Source organism: Rana temporaria, chromosome 6, assembly GCF_905171775.1.
Source record: "Rana temporaria chromosome 6, aRanTem1.1, whole genome shotgun sequence".
In the NCBI taxonomy this organism is placed as follows: Eukaryota; Metazoa; Chordata; class Amphibia; order Anura; family Ranidae; genus Rana; species Rana temporaria.
The window spans coordinates 12,041,714-12,049,085 of NC_053494.1; positions in this window are offsets into that span (position 1 = coordinate 12,041,714).

A 7,372-nucleotide genomic window follows, 5' to 3' on the forward strand; every position below is an offset into this window, starting at 1 on the left:
TTCCACATACGCCGGCTTACGCCTAGGAAACCCAGCGCAGATTTGGCAGCACTGGCTTTGTGAATCCAGTGCTTGCCTCTCTGCGCTGCGTCGGCGTAGGGTAAAGAAGATACGCTACGGCGGCATAAATATGCGCCGCTGTTTGTGGATCACTTTAATAGTGGGTCATACAACAATCTTGGTCCTTCTTGGCCCTCATGTGGCCCTCCTTAGTGGTACACCAACCCTGGCTTGGGAGGATCACTTTAAAGGTAGGTCATACAGCCTCCTTGGTGGTACACAATCCTTGGCCTGGAAGGATACAGCCATCATATGCAGCCTCAGTGACAGGTAGATGTTTGTTCTTGCAGCAAACATAATTCCTATCTTCGTTTTATGATTTCTCTGATATAGAGAGTGTGGGAAAATATCACAGAACCAGCCGGAGATAAAGCACTTCCCATTTTTACTGAACGAGTGACAATTAACCCTTCACGTTAAATTTGGAGGTGTTTGACAGTTATTGTTTTTTTTAAGGCTTTCAAGTCAAATCTAAACATTTTAGTATATAAAGCTTTCATCTATTTCTGGCAAGCAGCTAAATCCACATTCGAAATTAAAATATGTGAATAGTTTTAGCTGCCAGTGAAGTCTGTGACCTCACTTTTCTCCACTGTTGCTAAGGGAATACATCTTGATCAAGAACTCCTGATTGGACAGCCAAGGAGCAGCAGTCTTACATAGAGGCACACCCATGAGCAGCTGAGTCCTATGATAGGAGGCTGCAGTGCAACTCACAAGCATACCCATGAGCAGCTGAGTCCTATGATAGGAGGCTGCAGTGCAACTCACAAGCATACCAATGGGTAGCTGAGTCCTATGATAGGAGGTTGCAGTCCCACTCACAAGCATACCCATGGGCAGATGAGTCCTATGATAGGATGAGCCCTGTGATAGGAGGCTGCAGTCCCACTCACAAGCATACCCATGGGCAGTTGAGTCCTATGATAGGAAGAGTCCTGTGATAGGAGGTTGCAATCCCACTCACAAGCATACCCATGGGCAGATGAGTCCTATGATAGGAGGCTGCAGTCCCACTTACAGGCACACCCATGGGCAGCTGAGTCCTATGATAGGATGTTGCAGTCCCACTCACAAGCATACCCATGGGCATCTAGGTCCTATGATAGGAGGCTGCAGTCCCACTCACAAGCATACCCATGGGCAGCTGAGTCCTATGATAGGAGGCTGCAGTCCCACTCACAAGCATACCAATGGGCAGCTGAGTCCTATGATAGGAGGCTGCAATCCCACTCACAAGCCTACACATGGGCAGATGAGTCCTATGATAGGAGGCTGCAGTCCCACTCACAGGCACACCCATGGGCAGCTGAGTCCTATGATAGGAGGTTGCAATCCCACTTACAGGCACACCAATGGGTAGCTGAGTCCTATGATAGGAGGTTGCAGTCCCACTCACAAGCATACCCATGGGCAGCTGAGTTCTATGATAGGATGAGTCCTATGATAGGAGGTTGCAATCCCACTCACAAGCATACCCATGGGCAGATGAGTCCTATGATAGGATGAGCCCTGTGATAGGAGGCTGCAGTCCCACTCACAAGCATACCCATGGGCAGTTGAGTCCTATGATAGGAAGAGTCCTGTGATAGGAGGTTGCAATCCCACTCACAAGCATACCCATGGGCAGATGAGTCCTATGATAGGAGGCTGCAGTCCCACTTACAGGCACACCCATGGGCAGCTGAGTCCTATGATAGGATGTTGCAGTCCCACTCACAAGCATACCCATGGGCATCTAGGTCCTATGATAGGAGGCTGCAGTCCCACTCACAAGCATACCCATGGGCAGCTGAGTCCTATGATAGGAGGCTGCAGTCCCACTCACAAGCATACCAATGGGCAGCTGAGTCCTATGATAGGAGGCTGCAATCCCACTCACAAGCCTACACATGGGCAGATGAGTCCTATGATAGGAGGCTGCAGTCCCACTCACAGGCACACCCATGGGCAGCTGAGTCCTATGATAGGAGGTTGCAATCCCACTCACAAGCATACCCATGGGCAGATGAGTTCTATGATAGGAGGTTGCAGTCCCACTCACAAGCATACCCATGGGCAGCTGAGTCATGTTAGCAATATTGGAATATGCCATTGGTAACTTATTTAAAATCAGCAAGGCTCCCAGGTTGCCATCCCCATCCTCTGGCATCACTGCTCAGGAAAACTGTCTTTGGACAGCCTGGAAGGGATACAACGGTTGCGTTGCCTATCGGTAGATCAGCGCCACCAGAAAGTGTAAATTATCATTGTGTCTCCTGCCTGCTTGTGTAAGTCTTCACAGTTCTGACCTCCACCCTTCCTGTTCTGTGCCCAGCAATTACCAAATCGATCGTATTTCCTGTGCGAGGGCTGCGGGTGTCTATGAGGCAAATCCACTTTGCACTACAAGTGCAAAGTGCACTAGAAATTGCACTTGGAAGTGCAGTCGCTGTAGATCCGAGGGGTAGATCTGAAAAGAGGGGAAGCTCTGCTGATTTTATTATCCAATCATGTGCGAGCTAAAATGCTGTTTTTTTTCCCCTTGCATGTCCCCCTCGGATCTACAGCGACTGCACTTCCAGGTGCAATTTCTAGTACACTTTGCACTTGTAGTTTGCACTTGTCGTGCAAAGTGGATTTGCCTTTAGTAAATAACCCCCGTTGTGTCTTTATCTCCCCTCCACACTACATGCCAGCTGCATTGAGCAGACTGGTGATGGAAGCAAAGATTTCCTTCCTGATTGGGACGCTACCAGCAAAGGCATAGAAAGGGGGAGGAGGGACAGCAGCACTCAGCTCCTCCTCTGTATAATTCCTCCACCTGCGCATAACTGTTAGAAACCCGCAGCAAATCACATGGAATCCTGTGTTTCCCCCACATCCCATTAGTGTGACCCAGGGCTGAATGTGTGTACCCAGCATGTGTATGAAGCATTATTACATGTGTCATGTGACCAATAAATGAGAAGGGAGTTTAAACTATAAACTTTAATTATGAAGGAAGGCAGAGAGAAAGTGGAAGAAGAGAGGAGGGAGGAAATAAGAAAGGAAGGAAGAATAGAATGAAAGAAATGAAAAAGGAAGCATAGGATGGGAGGATGAAAGAAATGAAGAAGGAAAGAAGGAAGGAAGGAAGGATTGGATGAAAGAAATGAAGAAGGAAGGGAGGGAGGGGAGAGGAAGGAAGGAAGGATAGGATGGGAGGATGAAAGAAATGAAGAAGGAAGGAAGGAAGGAAGGATTGGATGGGAGGATGAAAGAAATGAAGAAGGAAGGGAGGAAGAAAAGAAGGAAGGATAGGATGGGAGGATGAAAGAAATTAAGAAGGAAGGGAGGGGAGAGGGGAGGGGAGAGGGGAGAGGAAGGAAGGATTGGATGGGAGGATGAAAGAAATTAGGAAGGAAGGAATGGAGGGGAGAGGAAGGAAGGAAGGAAGGAAGGAAGGAAGGAAGGAAGGAAGGAAGGAAGGATTGGATGGGAGGATGAAAGAAATTAGGAAGGAAGGAAGGGAGGGGAGAGGAAGGAAGGAAGGAAGGATTGGATGGGAGGATGAAAGAAATGAAGAAGGAAGGTAGGAAGAAAAGAAGGAAGGATAGGGTGGGAGGATGAAAGAAATTAGGAAGGAAGGAAGGGAGGGGAGAGGAAGGAATGATTGGATGGGAGGATGAAAGAAATGAAAAAGGAAGGAAGGGAGGGAGGAAGGATAGAATAGGAGGATGAAAGAAATGAAGAAGGAAGGATAGGATGGGAAGATAAAAAAAAGAAGAAGGATGGGAGGAAGAAAGGAAAGAAGGAAGGAAGGAAGAGGAAAGGGAGGGTGGAAGAAATGAAAGATGGATAGAAGCAAAAAAGAAAGGAAGCAAGGAAGTATGGGAAAATTAAAAGAAGAATAGGAAGGATAGCATGGGAGAATGCAAGAAATAAAGAAGGAAGGAAGATAGGGGAGAGGAAGGAAGGAAGGATAGCATAGGAGAATGAAAGAAATGAAGAAGGGAGGAAGGGGAGGGGAGAGTAAGGAAGGGAGGAAGGAAGGAAGTATAGGAGGATGAAATAAATGAAGAAGGGAGGAAGGAAGGAAGGAGGGGAGGAAGAAAGGAAGGATGGAAGGAAGGAAGGAAGGAAGGAAAAAAAGGGGTAGAACATATTTTATATTTTATATAAGAAGGAAGGGAAGATGGAAGAAAAGAATAAAGAAGGAAGTAAGGATAAAAGAAAAGAAAGACGTAAATAAGGAAAGAAGGAATGAAGGAAGGATGGGAAGTTGGAAAGAAGGATAGATAGGAAGGAAGGAAGGAAGGAAGGAAGGAAGGAAGGAGGAAGGATGCAAGGATGTCTGTTTTCTTGTTCAAGGATGAGAAATTTTGTAATCAAATTTACAATTATAAAATATTTCCCAGACAGAACATCCAATCAGAACTATGACATGTGACATGAAGTGTCTCATTACTCAGAGAGGGGACATGGCAGAGCCCCCCCCCCCCCCCCATCTGCCACCACTAACACCCTTCCCATACACAAGTAATTGATTGAAGAGAGATCCGGATTACCCCGGATTAAGTCTTTGATCTGACCTGTGATTTATCGCTGCGGCACACAGACAGGGAGGAGAAAGTAAAATCTCCGGGATAAAAGGCCAGTGCTCTACATCCATAATTACAGAGTGTAATTAAACACAAAGATGGCGTATAAATCCCCTACAACATGTCAGAAATCCTGCAAACACAGAGCGCAGTTCAGATGAAATATTTCTGATTGGATTGTCCAATTCATTTTTTCCGTTACGCTTCCGTCGTTTTTCTAGCATCCCCATATCCCATAATATGTTACAAAATTCACAGAGCCTTTCATTTCTGTCCCCAATCTAATGTCCCCTCCGTATTATTTTCCTATGTATAAACCTGCAGCTTTTATTCAAATAATTCCTGGTGATCCTTCCATGAAGATTCTAGCTTAAGCACTTCCTGTTACAGGGTGACAACGCTCTCTATAAACAGAAAAGTCAGTGCTCCTCCCCATACATCACATGGATAGCAGAGCTCCCCGGTGCTCGATCCACAGTCACTGGCTGAGTAGAGTAATGAGGAAAAAATGATCCGCAACTCCGGTCGTTGCTCTTTAAAAAATCTTTGTATTTATTGACAAGCCACAGTGAACAAACGTTTCAGCCTATAAGGCCTTAGTCATAACCCGGTGGCCACGATGTTCACCGGGCACCCGCGATTACCGTATTACCGGAAACAGAGCCAGGGAAGTGGATCTGTGTGTGTAAACACACAGATCCGCGTCCTGTCAGGTGAGAGGAGACCGATGGTGTTTTCCCAGTACAGAGGAACACCGATCGGTCTCCTCCCCTTGTGAATCCCCTCCCCCCACAGTTAGAATCACTCCATAGGTAACACATTTAACCCCTTCAGCACCCCCTAGTGGCAACCCCTTCCCTGCCAGTGACATTGGCATTTTTATAGCACTGATCGCTGTATAAATGTGAATGGTCCCAAAATAGTGTCAAACGTGTCCGATATGTCCGCCGCAATGTCACAGTCATGATAAAAATCGCAGATCGCTGCCATTACTAGTATAAAAAAAAAAATGCCATAAATCTGTCCCCTATTTTGTAGACGCTATAACTTTTGCACAAATGAATCAATTTACGCTTATTGCGATTTTTTTCCCCAAAAATATGTAGAAGAATACGTATCGGCCTAAACTGAGAAATAAATTCTTTTTTTATATATATATATATATATATATATATATATATTTTTTGGGGGGGGATATTTATTATAGCAAAAAGTTAAAAATTATTGCTTTTTATTTAAAATTGTCGCTATTTTTTTGATTGAAGCGCAAAAAATAAAAACTGCAGAGGTGATCAAATACCACCAAAAGAAAGCTCTTTTTGTGGGAAAAAAAAGGATGTCAATTTTGTTTGGGTACCACGTTGCACGACAATTGTCAGTTAAATCGACGCAGGGTCAGGAAGTGGGTCAATTCTTCTGGGGATGAAATAGTTAAAGTGGAGTTCCACCCATAAATATAACATTTCATCAGTAGTTTTAAAAAAATGTCATTAGTCCTTTACGAAAAAAAATGTTTTTTTTAGATGCCTTCAAAGTGTTGTTGCTAGGCAGAATAGTTAATCTTCCCTCTTCCTGCACCTAGGTGCTTAATGCTTCCTAACCTACACCGCACAGACTCCTGGGAATGTAGTGGGTTTAACTTTCCAGGAGTCTGTGCATTCCCCAGTCTCAAAGAATCATGTGACTTGGACAGCACAGGTGCTGAAACCTGATCTGACACTGCTTGTGCAGCACTGAGCATGTGCGAGATTTGCAAGGCTGAAATCCAGGAAGTCATACAGTCTGGCTTCATGATGCCCACACTTAAGATGACCCCAGTCAATTTCTATTTTATAAAGTGTCTAAATGCTGTAACAACCTAACAAAACGGACCTTAGTTTACAGACTAACTTTACTAGAATACATTAAGCTTGTGTATTACAGGGGTATTTATATTTAAAAAGTGAAATTGTGGCTGGAACTTCGCTTTAAGGGATTCCCAAAATTCATGCAATCCTATAGTGTCACCATCCCACACCATCAGGAGGTCATCGATATAATGACCATACCATACAATCTGCCTAGCAAAGAGGTTGCTGGGAGAGAACAAAAATAGTTTGAGAGCCCATATAGGGGAACATTACTGTGACACAAATAATCCAAATGCTAGAAATATTTCGAATGCAACACATCACTTTAGAGAATGTCCTCAGGGCGATCTCTCCTCATTTCGTTTTAGAGGAATAGAACGGTTGTCTCACTCGCCCAGAGGAGGTGATAGGGAGAGAAGGCTACAGTGGAGAGAGACATGGTGGATTTTTAGATTAAAAACTAGATCACCTCTGGGGTTAAACCTGAGGTGGGATCTGGACTTGCACTTACATTAAGAATGACTCTCTCCAGAGCCTCCTCTCCTTTTTCTTTTCTCTTTTTCTTTCTCTTCTGGGGTCTTTTTTCACATACTGTACCTGGATTATTATTTTCATCTTTTTTATTTAATGTTTTTTGAATTTTATGGTGTGTTTTCTTATGCATATGTGTATATGTTTGTGAATGCATGCACGTGTGTGTACATACAAGTGGCACTTAGGGCACATGCACTGCCTGCCATGCCTTAGATATGCGACTGGATGTTGGTATAAGGCCCTTGGCTCTATCAACAAAGGGGTTTTACTCCTTGCCAATGGAGCCTTCTGGCAAGGTAGCTTGTCCCTATGTTGAAGGCATGTGGCCTTGTATGGTTCAGGAGATGGGGGTACACTTTCACTACC